Source organism: Neoarius graeffei, chromosome 12 (assembly GCF_027579695.1).
Source record: "Neoarius graeffei isolate fNeoGra1 chromosome 12, fNeoGra1.pri, whole genome shotgun sequence".
NCBI classification, from domain to species: Eukaryota; Metazoa; Chordata; class Actinopteri; order Siluriformes; family Ariidae; genus Neoarius; species Neoarius graeffei.
The window spans coordinates 38121151-38141143 of NC_083580.1; the positions used below are offsets into that span (position 1 = coordinate 38121151).

General features: G+C 47.1%; 1 protein-coding gene across 10 annotated transcripts in view; it reads right to left on the minus strand.

Annotated features, from left to right (window-relative positions):
• Window positions 1–748, minus strand: part of sar1b (secretion associated, Ras related GTPase 1B) — a 291304-nt gene extending 290556 nt beyond the window's left edge. For 8 of the 10 annotated variants that reach the window (XR_009655731.1, XM_060935857.1, XM_060935860.1 and 5 more), the window contains exon 1: window positions 219–459. The gene's annotated coding sequence lies outside the window, so the exon portion shown is untranslated. Of the gene's footprint in view, window positions 1–218; window positions 460–706 lie in introns of those variants that run through there. The other 2 variants (XM_060935856.1, XM_060935855.1) reach the window with 2 other exon arrangements.
• Window positions 749–19993: the final 19245 nt, after the last annotated feature.

Below are 19993 nucleotides of genomic sequence, written 5' to 3' on the forward strand. Positions count from 1 at the left end.
TAACTCGGCAGCACTTTCACCGAGCATCGTTCGCAACATATACGTTAAGAACTTAGTGAACACCTAACCGACAAGCAATTATTCTTACAGCAACCGCTCATAAGCGTCTTAAGTCTACATAACCTTAATTTAACTAAGCTATACTAGTAAGCAGTGTAGTTAACCAATGATCTAACCACGCTTAAATAAAACATCGGTCGAAGACATAAAAAGCATACCTCGAATCTATGTGTAGATTCACAGACGACTGTCACCCTCGGTACGCGGAAAATTCCTCCAGTTAAAGTCGAATGGCTGTAGTAAACGTCTTCCTTCAATGCATAAACGTATTACTCATACAGCCACGACACACAGCAATGGCTGACTTGCAATAGCCCTGTTTTGTCTAGCCGCTTCCTATTTGTGTTACCAGTCAATCCTTCCGGCAGGGACACCGTCTTCAACGGCTCCCCTGAGTGTCTAAACAAACATAATAAAATGAGGAACTGATACGTGAAGCTAGCAACTTGATCATAAAATTCGGTATTATATATTTTTGTGATAGTAGACAAACTCCATTGGCTGTCGTGTGAGTTTGCTGAATAAATTGTTCCCAAAATGTGAGATAATTCATTAAAAGGCTACGTTCAAAAGAAAACAAACGCTTCATTGAAATCTGTTTCTATAGTTTTGCTTATACTGAAATAATTATCGTTTTTATATTCACCTATGTTAATGTAATCGTCTATCAGGCTTTCAACAAAACAATTAGAATGGTTTCCAGTACGCTTGTATATAGTTAGAACCGGAAATGCCACGTGTATACCAATCGTAGACGTGTGTTGATGGGTGAAGTTGCGAGGACAGTGGGCTATTGCTTCCAAAGATTCCCTTATCAATATTTAAAGATACATGCAACGTCACAACAACATGATGTGGTTATGGAAGTAATTTCTTAAGGAATTATAATGCTCTTTAATGAAACCGTTAAAAGTGGAGCCAGATACCAGCCGATTTTAAGCCCAAGCGGTACTCCTGTTGGTCAAATGCGCTTCTCTTAGGCTTGGGTGGGAAAAAATTATTCGCAGACATTTTCAAAGAGGTGTCTCTACCAGACATGCAATCGCTTATCGAAGCTACTTTATATAATAATCGTCATTCGTAAAAGTTTGGACATTTACCTTTTAAGTATTTATTAAAAAGTAAAAAGAAAGTCTTAAAATTTATACCCATACAGTTACGTCCATAAATATTTGGACAGAGGCAACATTTTTCTAATTTTGGTTCTGTACATTACCACAATGAATTATGAACAAAACAATTCAGATGCAGTTGAAGTTCAGACTTTCAGCTTTAATTCAGTGGGTTCAACAAAATGATTGCATAAAAATGTGAGGAACTAAAGCATTTTTTTAAACACAATCCCTTCATTTCAGGGGCTCAAAAGTAATTGGACAAATTAAATAATTGTAAATAAAATGTTCATGTCTAATACTTGGTTGAAAACCCTTTGTTGGCAATGACTGCCTGAAGTCTTGAACTCATGGACATCACCAGACGCTGTGTTTCCTCCTTTTTAATGCTCTGCCAGGCCTTTACTGCAGCGGTTTTCAGTTGCTGTTTGTTTGTGGCCTTTCTGTCTGAAGTTTAGTCTTTAACAAGTGAAACGCATGCTCAATTGGGTTGAGATCAGATGACTGACTTGGCCATTCAAGAATATTCCACTTCTTTGCTTTAATAAACTCCTGGGTTGCTTTGGCTTTATGTTTTCGGTCATTGTCCATCTGTATTATGAAACGCCGACCAATCAGTTTGGCTGGATTTGAGCACACAGTATGTCTCTGAATACCTCAGAATTCATCCGGCTGCTTCTGTCCTGTGTCACAGCATCAATAAACACTAGTGACCCAGTGCCACTGGCAGCCATGCATGCCCAAGCCATCACACTGCCTCTGCCGTGTTTTACAGATGATGTGGTATGCTTTGGATCATGAGCTGTACCACGCCTTCGCCATACTTTTTTCTTTCCATCATTCTGGTAGAGGTTGATCTTGGTTTCATCTGTCCAAAGAATGTTCTTCCAGAACTGTGCTGGCTTTTTTAGATGTTTTTTAGCAAAGTCCAATCTAGCCTTTTGAGGCTTATGAGTGGCTTGCACCGTGCCGTGAACCCTCTGTATTTACTTTCATGCAGTCTTCTCTTTATGGTAGATTTGGATATTGATACGCCTACCTCCTGGAGAGTGTTGTTCACTTGGTTGGCTGTTGTGAAGGGGTTTCTCTTCACCATGGAAATTATTCTGTGATCATCCACTACTGTTGTCTTCTGTGAGTGTCCAGGTCTTTTTGCATTGATGAGTTCACCAGTGCTTTCTTTCTTTCTTTCTTTCTTTCTTTCTTTCTTTCTTTCTTTTTTTCTCAGGATGTACCAAACTGTAGATTTTGCCACTCCTAATATTGTAGCAATTTCTCGAATGGGTTTTTTCTGTTTTCGCAGCTTAAGGATGGCTTGTTTCACCTGCATGGAGAGCTCCTTTGACCGCATGTTTTCTTCACAGCAAAATCTTCCAAATGCAAGCACCACACCTCAAATCAACTCCAGGCCTTTTATCTGCTTAAATGAGAATGACATAACGAAGCAATTGCCCACACCTGCCCATGAAATAGCATTTGAGTCAATTGTCCAATTACTTTTGGTCCCTTTAAAAACAGGGTGGCACATGTTAAGGAGCTGAAACTCCTAAACCCTTCATCCAGTTTTAATGTGGATACCCTCAAAAGAAAGCTGAAAGTCTGGACTTTATGTCCATGTCCATTATATAAGTATAATTTGAATATGTTTCAGTAAACAGGTAAAAAACCAAAATTTGTGTCAGTGTCCAAATATATATGGACCTAACTGTAGTTTGGAATATCCATCCATCTATTATCTATAACCACTTATCCTGTGCAGGCTCACGGGCAAGCTGGAACCTATCCTAGCTGACTATGGGTGAGAGGCGGGGTACACCCTGGACAAGTCGCCAGGTCATCACAGGGCTGACACAGAGAGACAGACAACCATTCACACCTAAGGTCAATTTAGAGCCACCAATTAGCCTAACCTGCACGTATTTGGACTGTGGGGGGAAACCGGGGCACCCGGAGGAAACCCACGCAGACACAGGGAGAACATGCAAACTCCACACAGAAAGGACCCTGTCAGCCACTAGGCTTGAACCCAGAATCTTCTTGCTGTGAGGCGACAATGCTGCCGGTTTGGAATATATTAATTCGAATTAAGATATTCCCAAGTATGTAACTGTATGGGTATGATTTTTAAGACTTCCTTTTTACTTTTTAATAAATACTTAAAAGGTAATGTCCAAACTTTTATGAGTTACGGTTATTATATAAAGCAGCTTCGAAAAGTGATTGTATGTCAGGTAGAGACACCTCTTTGAAAATGTCTGCGAATATCTTTTATATACAGTATATCATCTTCTTCTTCTTTTGGCTGCTCCCGATTAGGGATTGCCACAGCGGATCTTTCGTCTCCATTGCTCCCTGTCTTCTGAATCCTTCTCTACCACACCTGCCACTTTCGTGTCCTCTCTCACCACATCCATGTACAGTATCTCCTTGTGGCCAAGCGGCAGTTTGTCAATGGAGGGCGGGGTTGGGGAAGGTAAGTGGCTAAGTCATTACACCTGGTGTCAATTAGTGTGTGTGTGTGTGTGTGTGTGTGTGTGTGTGTGTGTTTGTTTGTTGCAGGGATGGAGCATAAAAGGAGGGGGAGAGCAGAGAAGAGTCTCTCCCCGACCACAATGCATGCGTGCAGCTGAAAAGCTAAAACAAGGAAAATAAAGGGTGTATGTGAACATCAACTTTCGCCTGCTGTGCTCCTGTGCTCCACCCACATCAGGAATTGTTACAGTGGTGCCGAAACCCAGGATGCACAGAAGGGAACCACCCCATGGAGTCCTCCCCATTCGAAGAGCTCATCCTTGCCCTCGCTACCGCCCAGCAGAACGAGCATCAAGTGCAGGTTGCCCTCCGAAAGGAACAAGAGCAATGCTTTCAAGCCTTGATGCTGGCCCAGCAGGAAGATCACCAGGCGTTCCGGCATCTGCTCGCATCAGCAGGGGCGTCAACCGTCACCGCAGCCAGCACCCTCACAAAGATGGGACCGCAGGACGATCCAGAAGTGTTCCTAGTGCTCTTCGAACAAACAGCCAAGATGTGGGGGTGGCCGCTGGAGCAGTGCACGGCGCGCTTCCTCCCGCTCCTGACTGGTGAGGTGCAGCTTGCAGTGCAGCAGCTCCGTACTGACAGCCGACTGGTATATGCTGACCTAAAGAAAGCCATCCTGCAGCGAGTCTGACGCTCCCCAGAACATCGCCAGCGCTTCCGGAGGCTGGCATTGGAGGAGGTTGGCCGGTCGTTTGCATTCGGCCAGCAACTCCGGGACGCCTGCCAGCGGTGGCTGAGGGCGGAAGATCGCGACGCCGACAAGATCATCGATCTGGTGGCACTGGAGCAGTTCATCTCTCAACTTCTGGAAGGAACAGTGGAATGGGTCCAGTGTCATCACCTGGTGTTGCTAGAACGAGCCATCAAGCTGGTGGAGGCGGCTCCAGTGGCAGGCAGATGAGGCGTCTCTCCTTGCTTCTCTCTCTCCTCCCCCCCGGTTCCCCTACCACGGAGGCGGTGGCCGGCTCCTCCCCAGCTGGCCCATCACACCCGTGGTGTTTTCCTATCTCCCTCTTCCGTGTCTGTGTTGCCTCCTCCTCAGGCGAGTGACTCCCATAATGTCGGTGCAGAGGGAAAGCCTGGGCCGGTGTGCTGGCGTGGTGGGGAGCCGGAGCATCTCCAAACTTGGAGCTCCCCAAGGGAGGTAGGTGCTGTGATCCGGATCCCCGACGCACCAGAGACCGCCCCTGATCAGGCCGGAACGTATCGCATACCAGTAAGTGTTCAAGGGGATACATATCATGCGTTGGTGGATTCCAGTTGTAACCAGACCTCAATTCACCAATGCCTGGTGCAAGGTGAGGCATTGGGGAGAGCACAAACGGTGAAGGTGTTGTGTATGTGCACGGGGATGTTCACAATTACCGTCTAGTGTCTGTCCATATTTTATTCTGGGACCAAACACATAGAATTAAGGTGGCAGTTAACCCTCGTCTCACCCACTTGTTAATTTTGGGAACTGATTGGCCAGGGTTTAAAGAATTGATGGAACATTTAATGAGAGGTGGGTTCTGCATAAGTACGTCATGGGAAGCTCCCGGTGTGGCATTGACTGGAGAAGCTGTCACAGAGCCGTCTACATCAGCACCGCGTTAGGGCGATACAAGGAGTAAGGAGCACCCTGTGCCTCCTCCCTCTCTCGGGCATTCCCTTGAGGATTTCCTGTTAGAGTAGTTGTGAGATGAGACTCTGCGGCATGCGTTTGACCAAGTGAGAGTAATCAATGGTCAAACTCTCCAGCCGAGCGCAACACCGGCCTTCCCTTATTTCACTATTATTAAGGATAGGTTGCACCTAGTGACGCAGGACACTCAAATTGGAGAACAGATAACTCAATTGTTGATCCCAAAGAGCCACAGGGAACTCGTATTCCATGCGGTTCACTTTAATCCCATGGCAGGACATTTGGGGCAAGATAAAATGCTAGCCTGAATAATGGCCCGGTTCTATTGGCCAGGGATTCACGGGGATGTCCGTTAGTGGTGTGCAGTGAGCTGTGAATGCCAATTAGTAAATCCCGTGGCCACTCCAAAAGTACCTTTACGCCTTCTCCCTCTAATCGAGACCCTGTTTGAGCGAATTAGGCTGGATCTCGTCGGGCCATTAGATCGGTCAGCACGAGGATATCGCTTTATTTTAGTTCTGGTGGACTATGCAACACGATATCCAGAAGCAGTGCCTCTCTGCAATATCTCAGCACACAGTATTGCGGAAGCGCTCTTCCGTATTATCTCCCAAGTCAGGATTCCGAAAGAAATCCTGACAGATCAAGGCACTACATTTATGTCACGCACACCACGTGAGCTGTATGGGTTACTGGGAATTAAGTCCATCTGCACCAGCGTCTATCATCCACAAATGGATGGCTTAGTGGAGCATTTTAACCAAACACTCAAGAACCTAATTCAGAAACTTGTAACTGAGGATGCATGTAACTGGGATAAATGGCTTGAGCCCCTGTTATTTACAGTACGAGAGGTCCCACAAGCCTCCATGGGGTTTTCTCCATTTGAATTATTATATGAGCGTAAGCCGCATAGCATTTTGGATGTGCTACAAGAAAATTGGGAGGAGGGACCTTCGCCTAGCAAAAATGAAATTCTGTACGTTCTTGACTTGCGCGCCAAACTCCATACCCTCACGCACCTAACCCAGGAGAATTTGCAGCAGGCACAAGAACATCAAAACCAGCTGTATGACAGGGGCACGTGCTTTAGAGAGTTCATGCTGGGAGACAAAGTGCTCGTATTATTGCCCACATAGAGTTCTAAATTAATCGGCAAGTGGCAAGGGCCCTTCGAGGTCACACGGCAAGTCGGGGACATCGACTGTGAGGTAAGACGAATGGATGGGGTGGGGCATTGCAAATCTACCACCTCAACCTTTTAAAATGCTGGAATGAGGGGGTCGCGTTGGCGTCAGTAGTTCCAGAGAAGGCAGAGCTGGGGCCGGAGGTAAAAAAGGTAACATCTCAAAGCACTCTGGTCCCCTGTGGAGACCACCTCTCACCCACCCAACTCAAGGAGATAGCCAAGTTGCAGGAGGAATTTTCCAATGTGTTCTCACCCCTACCTGGCCACACCCACCTCCTAGAACACCACATTGAGATGCCCCCAAGGGTGGTGGTGCATAGCCGCCCTTACCACCTACCCGAACACAAAAAAAAGTGGTTCAGGACGAACTCAAGGCCATACTTGAGATGGGCATAATCAAGGAGTCCCACAGTGACCGGAGCAGCCCAGTGGTCCTGGTTCCCAAGACCAATGGGTCGGTTCTGTGTGGACTATAGAAAGGTCAACGCGGTGTCTAAATTTGATGCATACCCAATGCCTCGCATTGATGAGTTGCTTGATCAGTTAGGCGCTGCTCGCTTTTATTCAACACTGGAGCTAACACAGGCAGGGATATTAGCAGATCCCCTAGACTCCTCTATCCCGAGAGAAAATGGCCTTTTCCACACTGTTTGGATTACACCAATTTATCACACTTCCTTCTGGGTTGTTTGGGGCTCCCGCTACATTCCAGCGGCTCATGGACAGGGTTCTCTGCCCTCATGCTGCTGCATATCTCGATGATATAATAATCTACAACCATGATTGGGCGCGGCACCTAGAACATCTGAGGGCCGTTCTAAAGTCGATGAGGCATGCAGGTCTCACAGCTAACCTGAAAGTGTGCAATTATGTAGGTGGAAGTATGGTATCTGGGGTTCCACTTGGGTCATGGGCAGGTGCGTCACCAAATTAACAAGACTGCAGCAATTGCGGCCTGCCCAAGGCCCAAGACCAAAAAGGGGGTGAGGCAGTTCCTAGGGCTGGCTGGCTATTATTGTAGGTTTATACCTAATTATTCGGATGTCACCAGTCCTTTAACCGATCTCACTACAAAGGGGGCTCCAGATCCAGTCCAGTGGACAGAGCAGTGCTGACAGGCTTTCTCTAAGGTAAAAGCTGCACTGGGGGGGTGGCACTTTTGCACTCCCCTGACTTCTCTCTCCCCTTTATTTTGCAGACTGATGCATTGGACAGAGGGCTGGGGGCCGTTTTGTCCCAGAAGGTGGAGGGTAAGGAGTGCCCCATGCTGTACATCAGCCATAAACTCTCAATGCGTGAAAGCAAGTACAGCACCATCGAAAAAAAGTGCCTTGCCATCAAGTGAGCGGTCCTCACCCTCCGATACTACCTGCTGGGGCACCCTTTCACCCTCTGTTCGGACCACGCACCCCTCCAGTGGCTCCACCGCATGAAGGATGCCAATGGGCAGATCACCCGTTGGTATCTCACCCTCCAGCTGTTTAAGTTCAAGGTGGTCCACAGGCCAGGGGCACAGAGGGTGGTGGTGGACTTACTGTCCTGTCGGGGGGGGGACTGCTTCAGGCCGGACGGCTCCCTGGCCTGAGTCGGGCGGTGGGGGTATGTGGCAACTGGGATGTGGCCAAGCGGCAGTTTGTGAATGGAGGGCGGGGTTGGGGAAGGTAAGTGGATAAGTCAGGGGTGTCCAAACTGATCCATCAAGGGCCATGTGGCTGCAGGCTTTCATTCCAGCCATGCAGCAGCACACCTGACTTGGCTCATTCAATCAACTGAACTGTCTTCACACAGTCAAATACTTGCAGTCACACCCACCCTTGATTAAAGGGTGGGTGTGTCAGTTGATTGAATAAGCCAAATCAGGTGTGCTGCTGCATGGCTGGAATGAAAACCTGCAGCCACACGGCCCTTTATGGATCAGTTTGGACACCCCTGGGCTAAGTCATTACACCTGGTGTCAATTCATGTTTGCGCGTGTGTTTTTGTTGCAGGGATGGAGCATAAAAGGAGGGGGAGAGCAGAGAAGAGTCTCTCCCTGACCACAATGCGGGTGTGCATGTTGCATGTGTGACAGTGAGTGCAGCTGAAAAGCTAAAATAAGGAAAATAAAGGGTATATGTGAACATCAACTCTCGCCTGCTGTGCTTCTGTGCTCCACCCACATCAGGAATTGTTACACTCCTCTTTGGCCTTCCTCGTTTTTGTGTGCCTGGCAGCTCCATCCTCAGCATTCTCCTTCCAACATGCTCCATATCTCTTCTCAGGATGTGCCCATACCATCTCAGTCTCATCTCTCCTTAGCTTAATTCCCAAGCTCTCCACATGTGCTGTCCCTCTGATGTGCTCGTTTTTTATCCTGTCCAACTTTGTCACTCCCATTGCAAACCTTAATATCCTCAACTCCACCACCTCCAACTTTGCCTCCTGTCTCTTCATTAAGGGTACAGTCTCCAACCCATACATCATAGCTGGTCTCACTACAGTCTTATACAGCTTACCTTTCACTTTTGCTGGGATTTTCTTATCACCAATGACTCCTGAAATCCTTCTCCAACTGCTCCACCCTGCCTGCACTCCCTCACCTCACTATCTAAGCCCCCATTTTCCTGCACAGTTGACCCCAGGTACCTGAATTCACCAACTTTCTTGTACGTCTACTCCTTGCGGCTTCACTACAGTCTCATCCCCATTCTCATTGATGCACATGTATTGTTTTTGCTACTGTGAAGGAAATTTAGTGAATGAACATTCCTATTCTCTGTATTTTCTGTGTTGAGCTCAAGTGTCCTAGTGTACTGAAATTGTTTTCCCACAAGCTGTAATCGCCTTTCTGTGTCCTTGGCTCAACAGCTGGTGAGAAACAAGGCAGCCTGCTTATGTTTCATGTTGTTATGCCTAACCACGCATCCACTGCACATCTCGGAGCACACCAGGTGCATGCCCTAACAAAGAACCAATGTTTAGCCTCATTAGCAAGCCTCGAGCCAATCACGTGCAGACGTGAGCAGTAAGCGAATGCCTTTAATGTATAATAGATAACAGCCACTAAGACACAACTCAGAGTGAGCACTCTCAGCATCACCTGAGGTGTTGTCTTCTTTCCTTTTCCTGTTATATCTGTTTTATAAGATCAACTATAATAAATAACTGAAAAGACAACTGCTAAGTGTTCTGAAGTGTTGATTAGAAGTTTCCATTGCAATTTGGCGTCCCTGGGTAGACCCTATGCGTCTGATCCTCGGACGATGGGACACTCCCAAGGCCACGGTGTGGAGCTGAGAACTCAGACGAGAGACCAGACTGTCAGGGCTCACCGAACTGGTAAGTGATAACTTTGCATCCTTGTGTAAAGAAATTCGTGGAAACACTATTTAATCCTGATATAAGAGACAGACAGAAATTTGTCCTAGTCAAGGAGGACTGCTAAGCTGTGGTACCATCAATATGTTTGCAGAAATGGATAAAACAATTGAGACAATAAACCGCGAGTAGTTTATTGGGTTGGGTTGAATTATCCGCCTAAGTGACAACTGGGTAACGGCTCACCTACTTGAGCATGAAGTAAGGGAGCGTGTTTCAATGGATTCACGTTCAGCGATTCGTAACTGGGAAAGAATTTAATCTTGCTCCCTTTGTTCTCTGTGAACAACTGGCCCGTCGTAGGAACGGGATAGAGAGGTTTGATCACGAAGTCGCCAAGACACACCGGTGTGCATGCAAAATATTGATGAATTAACAGAGTACTGTCCTCCTCCAAATTCTGAAACTGAGAAATAGATCTTGTACACATGCGTGAGTTGTCGTTGAGGTTGTTGTGCTAAATGATACCTACTTTTAGCTTAAGGTAAATCTCATCTCATCTCATTATCTCTAGCCGCTTTATCCTTCTACAGGGTCGCAGGCAAGCTGGAGCCTATCCCAGCTGACTACGGGCGAAAGGCGGGGTACACCCTGGACAAGCCGCCAGGTCATCATAGGGCTGACACATAGACACAGACAACCATTCACACTCACATTCACACCTACGGTCAATTTTAGAGTCACCAGTTAACCTAACCTGCATGTCTTTGGACTGTGGGGGAAACCGGAGCACCCGGAGGAAACCCACACGGACACGGGGAGAACATGCAAACTCCACACAGAAAGGCCCTCGCCGGCCACGGGGCTCGAACCCGGACCTTCTTGCTGTGAGGCGACAGTGCTAACCACTACACCACCGTGCCGCCGCTTAAGGTAAATGTCAGATAAATTGTTTACTAATAAGAACATACCTAAAGGATTATTGTGTCGCATTTTTGGACATAGTCCAACCTATTCTTCTTGTGATCCTAGTAAGAAACTCAGCCATTTGTGTCACAACCTATTGATATAACAGGGTACAATGGGGAACAGAAACGGCAAGTTAGGGAAAGAAAAGAGAAAAAAAAGCCAAGTAAGCCTGAGGCTACATGTGCTATTATAAGAATTGGGTGTTCCTATGACAGCCCAAACATCCAGTTTATGAAAACCTTGTATGGCAAGGATTGTTTGGCACAGTTTGACATATGGGTAAAGGACTTCGGATTCCCTGAGAAGGGCAGTTTTAGTCCCAGGCAGATAGAACAGTTAGAAGAAAAGTTGAAACGGAAGGGAAAAGAAGAGTCTGCAGATAATGTTAAGTTGCTAGGGAACTGGAGGGCATTTTCTGCATGGAAAGAAGAAACACTTGAGAGAGTACAAAAGAGAGAAACGACAGGCAGGGCTCTCACCCTCTTCTCAATGTTGGACATTTCAGATGGACCCTGACCTGGAGTCTGCCACACCACCCTGACACACATTGCCTCCTCAGCAAGGTGGAGCATCACTCCCACAAGCGCCTCACCCACAGAAAGGGGGAGAAGTCGAGACAAAGCAAAAACTGAGACTCTGGAATCTCTCCCAGCCTACCAGCTGCCTCCAGCGTTGGCGCCTCCCCTCGCTTCTCCGTCATGCATGAGATCCGGTCTGGCATATGGCGACGGAAGAGACACCCTCCTGGACCTGACCACATGCTCATCAGTGAGTCCACAAGGCTGTAACCTAAAGTCTGAAGTCCTTCATCTTCCAATGGTGGAAGTGGCTGGAGCGGACAGCGTGCTTCTAGTCCACAGACCCTGGACAACAGTTGACCTGAAGGAGTGCATGGCTTCCCTTCCCAACATGAGAGGTAGGAGGGAAGAGGTTTGGTAATGAGCTGTTGATAGATTGCAGAGAATTCTGGCCAACCACCCATGAATTTCGCCACCTACTCATGACCAAGATGGGTATATAGATTGGAGTAAGGTTTCCAGAAAGTGGCCAGAAGCCGACCAGCGGATGGCTATAGTGAGTATAGAAATACCCTCACTGCTCTCTGTGCTCGTCTGATCGAAGCTTTTCCCTTGAACATGGACATGACTAAGATCAGTATGTGTAAGCAAGAAGATGGTGAAGTGGTGTCAGCATTTCTTGCTCATTTCACTGGTGTGCACAAGAAACACAGTGGCCTGACCAGGCCTGTGACCCTGGCTGCAGTGGAGGGCACTCCTGAGCCTCACCAAGATCAAGCAATACACTGTGCACACAGAAAGACTGCTGAAAGAGAAGACAAAGTCAACAAAGAGACCAAGACCTACACGTTGCCACTCTCACTCTTCTCCAGACTGCTCAGCCTGGACCAAGAGGAAGAGGTCGAGGTAGGGGCTGAGGCAGGATGACCCGGGGTGACCTGTCCTGGATAAAAGGTGCAACCTGCTACCACTGCAATCAGAAGGGACACATAGCTCAAGATTGTCTCCACAGTACCAAACCGAGGCCCCGTGAGGAGTACAACAAAGCAGACTGACGGGCAGACTCCGGGAACAGGCCCTACACAGAGAATAGGGGAGGTCTCACACACGCACGCACGCACGCACGCACACACACACACGCACGCACGCACGCACGCACTCGCACACACGCACGCACACGCATGCACACACGCACGCAGGAACATTCACATAAAATTAAACACTTTTGTAGCAGCACCTGCATGCAACAGCAAGATTACACAAACGCCCAATACACCAGTCCAGGTAGATACACCTGAAGTTGCGTTAAGTTTGTTAAAATACACAACTATTCCCTTGTATGCCCCTCACTGTATGTGGGCATGTGTTGACTTTCTTAGTAGATTCTGGAGTGGGACACTCAGTCATACAACATGGAGTACTTCCAGTAGACCCACTGCTCAGGTCAAATTCTATTCATATGATTGGCATCTCAGGATGACCTGTAACCGAAACTTTCTCAGTCAACCTCCCATGTAAAAGTGAGGGAGGAATAGTTACGTCCCACTCATTCCTCATCTCACATACATGTCCAGTAAATTTGTTAGCATGCGATTTAATGTGCAAATTAGGAGTAAATCTCACATCCACTCCAGAGGGACTAACTATTGAAGTAAGTGAAATGTGCGGTGTGCAGTATGGTGTTGGAAGCCCCCTGTATGTGTATGTCTGGCGGCTCTGCTCAGATCAACTCACACAAACTCCCAAACACCTTGTACAGCTCGCACACTTGAATACCTCATCAGTTGACACAGATTATACAGTGGGGCAAAAAAGTATTTAGTCAGCCACCAATTGTGCAAGTTCTCCCACTTAAAAAGATGAGAGAGGCCTGTAATTTTCATCATAGGTACACTTCAACTATGAGAGACAGAATGGGGGGAAAGAATCCAGGAAATCACATTGTAGGATTTTTAATGAATTAATTGGTAAATTCCTCGGTAAAATAAGTATTTGGTCACCTACAAACAAGCAAGATTTCTGGCTCTCACAGACCTGTAACTTCTTCTTTAAGAGGCTCCTCTGTCCTCCACTCGTTACCTGTATTAATGGCACCTGTTTGAACTCGTTATCAGTATAAAAGACACCTGTCCACAACCTCAAACAGTCACACTCCAAACTCCTCTATGGCCAAGACCAAAGAGCTGTCAAAGGACACCAGAAACAAAATTTTAGACCTGCACCAGGCTGGGAAGACTGAATCTGCAATAGGTAAGCAGCTTGGTGTGAAGAAATCAACTGTGGGAGCAATTATTAGAAAATGGAAGACATACAAGACCACTGATAATCTCCCTCGATCTGGGGCTCCACGCAAGATCTCACCCCGTGGGGTCAAAATGATCACAAGAATGGTGAGCAAAAATCCCAGAACCACACGGGGGGACCTAGTGAATGACCTGCAGAGAGCTGGGACCAAAGTAACAAAGGCTACCATCAGTAACACACTACGCTGCCAGAGACTCAAATCCTGCAGTGCCAGACGTGTCCCCCTGCTTAAGTCCAGGCCCATCTGAAGTTTGCTAGAGAGCATTTGGATGATCCAGAAGAGGATTGGGAGAATGTCATATGGTCAGATGAAACCAAAATAGAACTTTTTGGTAAAAACTCAACTTGTCATGTTTGGAGGAGAAAGAATGCCGAGTTGCATCCAAAGAACACCATACCTACTGTGAAGCATGGGGGTGGAAACATCATGCTTTGGGGCTGTTTTTCTGCAAAGGGACCAGGACGACTGATCCGTGTAAAGGAAAGAATGAATGGGGCCATGTATCGTGAGATTTTGAGTGAAAACCTCCTTCCATCAGCAAGGGCATTGAAGATGAAACGTGGCTGGGTCTTTCAGCATGACAATGATCCCAAACACACCACCCGGGCAACAAAGGAGTGGCTTCGTAAGAAGCATTTCAAGGTCCTGGAGTGACCTAGCCAGTCTCCAGATCTCAACCCCATAGAAAATCTTTGGAGGGAGTTGAAAGTCCATGTTGCCCAGTGACAGCCCCAAAACATCACTGCTCTAGAGGAGATCTGCATGGAGGAATGGGCCAAAATACCAGCAACAGTGTGTGAAAACCTTGTGAAGACTTACAGAAAATGTTTGACACCTGTCATTGCCAACAAAGGGTATATAACAAAGTATTGAGATGAACTTTTGTTATTGACCAAATACTTATTTTCCACCATAATTTGCAAATAAGTTCTTTAAAAATCAGACAATGTGATTTTCTGGATTTTTTTTCTCATTTTGTCTCTCATAGTTGAGGTATACTATGATGAAAATTACAGGCCTCTCTCATCTTTTTAAGTGGGAGAACTTGCACAATTGGTGACTGACTAAATACTTTTTTGCCCCACTGTATGAAAGAGGAAGATTTGCATTGCACAGCACATGTTCACCAAGGGCAAGATGTAGAGTTTGAAAAGACTTGGTTTGCAGACACCCACGGATGTGAAAGATTGACCCTCAAAACTACATATTTGTCTCAACATTATTGCGCTGTGTAGGTTCATCTTACTCGTTGTCCGAACAGCTGCATCAATGTTCATCGCAGTGTTCTCAAACATGTTATGCACGGCCTCGTGTCAGGACTCTGAGGTCAGCTGCTGCCAGCATGATTTTGACACCGTTAATTCCATACCCCATGTCTCATTAGGGGCAGCACTGTGGTGTAGTGGCTAGCACTGTCGCCTCACAGCAAGTAGGTCTGGGTTTGAGCCCCGTGGCCGACGAGGGCCTTTCTGTGTGGAGTTTACATGTTCTCCCCATGTCCACGTGGGTTTCCTCTGGGTGCTCCGATTTCCCCCACAGTCCAAAGACATGCAGGTTAGGTTAACTGGTGACTCCAAATTGACCATAGGTGTGAATGTGAGTGTGAATGGTTGTCTGTGTGTCAGCCCTGTGATGACCTGGCGACTTGTCCAGGGTGTACCCCACCTTTCGCCCGTAGTCAGCTGGGATAGGCTCCAGCTTGCCTGTGACCCTGTAGGACCGGATGAAGCGGCTAGAGATAATGAGATGTCTCATTAGCAAAGCCAAGAGCCACCTATTGGAAAGACGTGGGGAAATGGGTCAAGAAGTGCGCAGCCAATGGCAATGAATGGTCCCAAACAGAGGACCCTAGTGTGTTGTTTTGCCAAAAGCTTGGGGTCTACAAACAGTCATGTTATGTGTGTGCATGTTGAGCACAGCGTAATATTAGCCACTGATGACCAGGGTCCTAGGGACCCCGGCCATAGTGGCCTGTTTGTCTCTGTTTCCACAGCCATAACTCCAGCAGAGGTGCATCCCAAATTGGCGGGAGTTTCAAATTCCATCTGGGCGAAGGGTAAACATGATGTAGGCCTAATAAAGAATGCTGAACCAGTGGTGATCACCCCCAAATCAGATTTCAGGCCTAAACAGACCCAGTACCCACTCAAACCAGAAGCAGTCACAGGTATAAGATCGGTCTTTGATTTGTTGCTGAAGGCAGGTGTAATTGTCCCTTGCTCAGACTCTCCAGTGTGCACTCTTATGTTCCCAGTTAAGAAGGCAAGAAAACTGTCCCAGCCCAATGAGCAGAGGTTTGCCCAAGATCTGCAAGCAGTCAATGCTGGGGTTGTTCTGCGCGTGCCTGATTTCGCAAAAGAGCACTCTGCAGACCACACCTGCTCCAGGACTGCCTGGCCCCAATAAACCATTTCATCAAACTGCAGATGAAAAGATATTGTGGGGTATTCTAACCTCGCCCTTCTGGTCCCACATGCTGTCTCCCTGCTTCTGTTGGAGAAAAAGACATCACATTTGTCAACACAGAGATGGTTAAAGTAGAACACTGTCATACTTGATATGCCTAACATCATTGTGAAACGTTGTACTGTTCTGAATCCTGCCTCTCTTCTCCCTACAGAGGACGATGGAGAACCACATGACTGTGTCGCTCTCACTAACAATTTTTGTTCCCCCAGGGCAGACTTAAAGAGCGACCCTTTAGAAAATCCAGACATGGTCCTCTATGTGGATGGTTCAGCCTCCAGAGACAGGAAAGAACAAAGTAGGTTTTGTCGTAGTATCAGATCACGAGGTCCTCAAGGCATCGTGTCTGCCCTCAAACCTGTCGGCACAGGCCGCAGAGCTCTGTGCCCTTATCGAGGCATGCAAATTGGCTGCAGGGCGATCTGTCAATATTTTTGTGGACCGCAGGTACACATTTGGCGTTGTCCACGATTTTGGCACCATTTGGAAACAGAAATTCTCACTAGCACAGGATCTCCCATTGCACATCATAAACTGGTCTCTGAGTTGTTGGATGCTATTCTACTCCCTAGAGTCATTGCTGTGTGTAAGTGTGCTGCTCATACTAACAATACTGATCTTGTGTCTCAAGGAAATGCCAGGGCGGACACAGCAGCTAAGTGTGCAGCCTCAGCTTCCAGGTCACCCACTAACCTTGCTTTTTCTCAGGTTTCCACCCCCTGTTTACAGCTAGCGGACCTTCAGAGCACTGCTACCCAGGACGAGAGATGAGATTCGAAACAGGCCGGCTGTATCTTTGCAAACTCTGTCTGGGTTTGTCCCTCGGGCCGTCCTTGTCTACCAAAACGCATGTTCCCTTTCTATGCAAACTTGCCCCATGGGCTCACCCATGTGTCAAAAGGGGGGATGGTAGCAGAAGTAACAAAGAGATGGTTCACAAAGGGGTTTTCAAATTATGCTGTGAGATTTTGCAAGCAATGCTTGATATGTGCACAACATAATGCAGGTCAAGGTATCAAACTAACTCAAGCAGCACAACCGATACCAGACAAACCATTTGATCATCTCCAAATGGACTTCATTGAACTGACACCTGGGGGCGGCACGGTGGTGTAGTGGTTAGTGCTGTCGCCTCACAGCAAGAAGTTCCGGGTTCGAGCCCCGTGGCCGGTGAGGGCCTTTCTGTGTGGAGTTTGCATGTTCTTCCCGTGTCTGCCTGGGTTTCCTCCGGGTGCTCCGGTTTCCCCCACAGTCCAAAGACATGCAGGTTAGGTTAACTGGTGACTCTAAATTGACCGTAGGTGTGAATGTGAGTGTGAATGGTTGTCTGTGTCTATGTGTCAGCCCTGCGATGACCTGGCGACTTGTCCAGGGTGTACCCCGCCTTTCGCCCGTAGTCAGCTGGGATGGGCTCCAGCTTGCCTGCGACCCTGTAGAGGGATGAAGTGGCTAGAGATAATGAGAGAGAGAGAGAGAGAGAGAGAGAGAGAGAGAGATATGAGATGAACTGACACCTAGTGGGGGGGGGTACTGCCTGGTAATAGTTGACGTTTTCAAAATGGGTTGAAGTATTCCCCACAGCTAAACAAGACTCAGATGCAGTAGTCAAAGCACTCCTGAGAGAGACAATTCCTAGGTGGGGTATACCTAGTAAAATCTCAGGTAACAATGGAACACCCTTTGTTAATGCAGCCCTAAAGAAAATAGGAACATTCCTCGGGATAGACCTGAAACAACATGGTGCCTACCATCCTGCCAGTGGAGCAGTGGAGAAGGAAAATGGGTCCCTTAAACATAAACTAAGCAAAGCTTGTGCAGAAACAGGGCTAGGATGGATAAGGGTCCTCCCTGTAGTACTCACACAAATGAGGATGCAAACTAGGCCTAAACATGGGTTAAGCCCATTTGAAATTCTGTTTGGATGAGTACCCAACACGGGGATGGGGCCAGCCCAAGGAACACTGCCGGACACCACACTGTGTGATGATGCAATGTTGAATTTCTGTGCAACGCTGTCCTCTGCTTTGAAATCTATCCACAAACGGGTAAAAGAAGCGCTTCCCAAGCCTGCTGAGGGACCTCTGTACGATCTACAACCAGGGGATTGGATAGTGGTGAAGGACTTGCGACAAACCAAGTGGAATAAGCCACGGTGGAATGGTCCATTTCAGGTCCTACTCATGACCCCAGTGGCAGTGAAGGTCACAGGCAGAGTAACCTGGATCCACGCTAGCCACTGCAGGAGGGTTCCTGAACTGACTGAGCAGGAGGAAGAGGAAGGCCTGAAGGATCCGGGCGCTGACTGAAGCATGTGAGGAAGAAGGGCATCACTGCATGGAACAGTGGGAGTATCACATCAATCACGCACGCACCCTCAATTGGGAAGAGTATTTCAGTGTCTAGCCGATAGATAAGTCTTAGGGTTTTGAGTTTCCTCCAAGTCCCAGTGAGGTGGGATGAGGGTTCATGGGGTGTGCCCGCCCTCTGAGCACCAATACATGTCAAGAAGGGCAAGGGTTAACTTGGAGACAGAGTTAACATAAGGTGAAGGGGGTAAATCATTATAAGCTAGGTCCAGTTGTGGGCCTGAGCATCCTGATCCTGCTGGGGCTCACGGGAGGATTCGTGTGGTGGTCAATACAGGGAACCCAGGCTGACACGGAGTCAAAGATAGTTGGTGGCGTTGGTTCAGTGGATGGGAAAACTCTGATTCCATCCACCATACCGGTCCTGGGCTTAGTGATTGTGATGCTATGTTTGCTCCCTGTTTTGTCAATGTTGCATGTCTGTGTTTCAGAGGCAGCTGACAAATATTGGTTACCAGATGGTGAAAATAGACGACTTGCCTGACTGGCCTCCAAACCCACATGAAGACTATAACCCACCGTTTGACAACGTCAGCACAGCTGATATGAAATTAGCCCTAGCTTAAAACACTCATTTGTGGTTGTTTTCTGTTCTATTGTTTCCTGAGCTATGTATATAGCTTGCTAGCATTAACTTAAGATGTCTGTCTTACAAAACAGCCTTAGCATTATCCCTGTACACTCAATGACGTGTTAAATCAAATCTCTCCAGGAACTCTTACTACTGAAATTGTGTACATTTCTTTCCTTGAGCAATTATTATCCTGTAGGATAAAAAGGGGGAAAATGTGAAGGAAATTTAGATGAACATTCCTATTCTGTTTGAGCTCAAGTGGCCTAGTGTACTGAGAAATTGTTTTCCCACAAGCTGTAATTGCCTTTCTGTGTCCTTGGCTCAAGGGCTGGTGATATAAGCAGGCTGCCTTGTTTGTTTCATGTTATGTTATGCCGAACCACGCATCTGCTGTGCATCGCGGAGCACACCAGGTGCATGCCCTAACAAATAACCAATGTTTAGCCTCATTAGCAAGCCTCGAGCCAATCACGTGCAGATGCGAGCAGTAAGCAAATGCCTTTAGAGTATAATGGATAACAGACACTAAGACAACTCTGAGTGAGCACTCTCGGCATCACCTGAGGTGGTGTTGTTTTTCCTTTTCCTGTTTTATATCTGTTTGAGAAGATCTATGATAATAAATATCTGAAAAGACAACTGCTAAGCGTTTGGAAGTGTTTATTAGAAATTTCCATTACACTACTGCTCACTTTCATTCCTCTTCGTTCCAATGCATACCTCCATCTCTCCCAACTCAACCTCCTTTCTACTTTCACCACATATCACAACATCATTCGCAAACATCATGTTGCATGGTGACTCTTGCCTCACTTCATCCATCAAGCTGTCCATCACTATGGCAAACAAGAAAGGACTGAAAGCAGATCCTTAATGAAGTCCCACCTTCACCTTGAACCATTCAGTCGTTCCAACTGCACACCTCCCTGCTGTTTCACTGTTCTCATACATGTCTTGCACCACTCTAATATACTT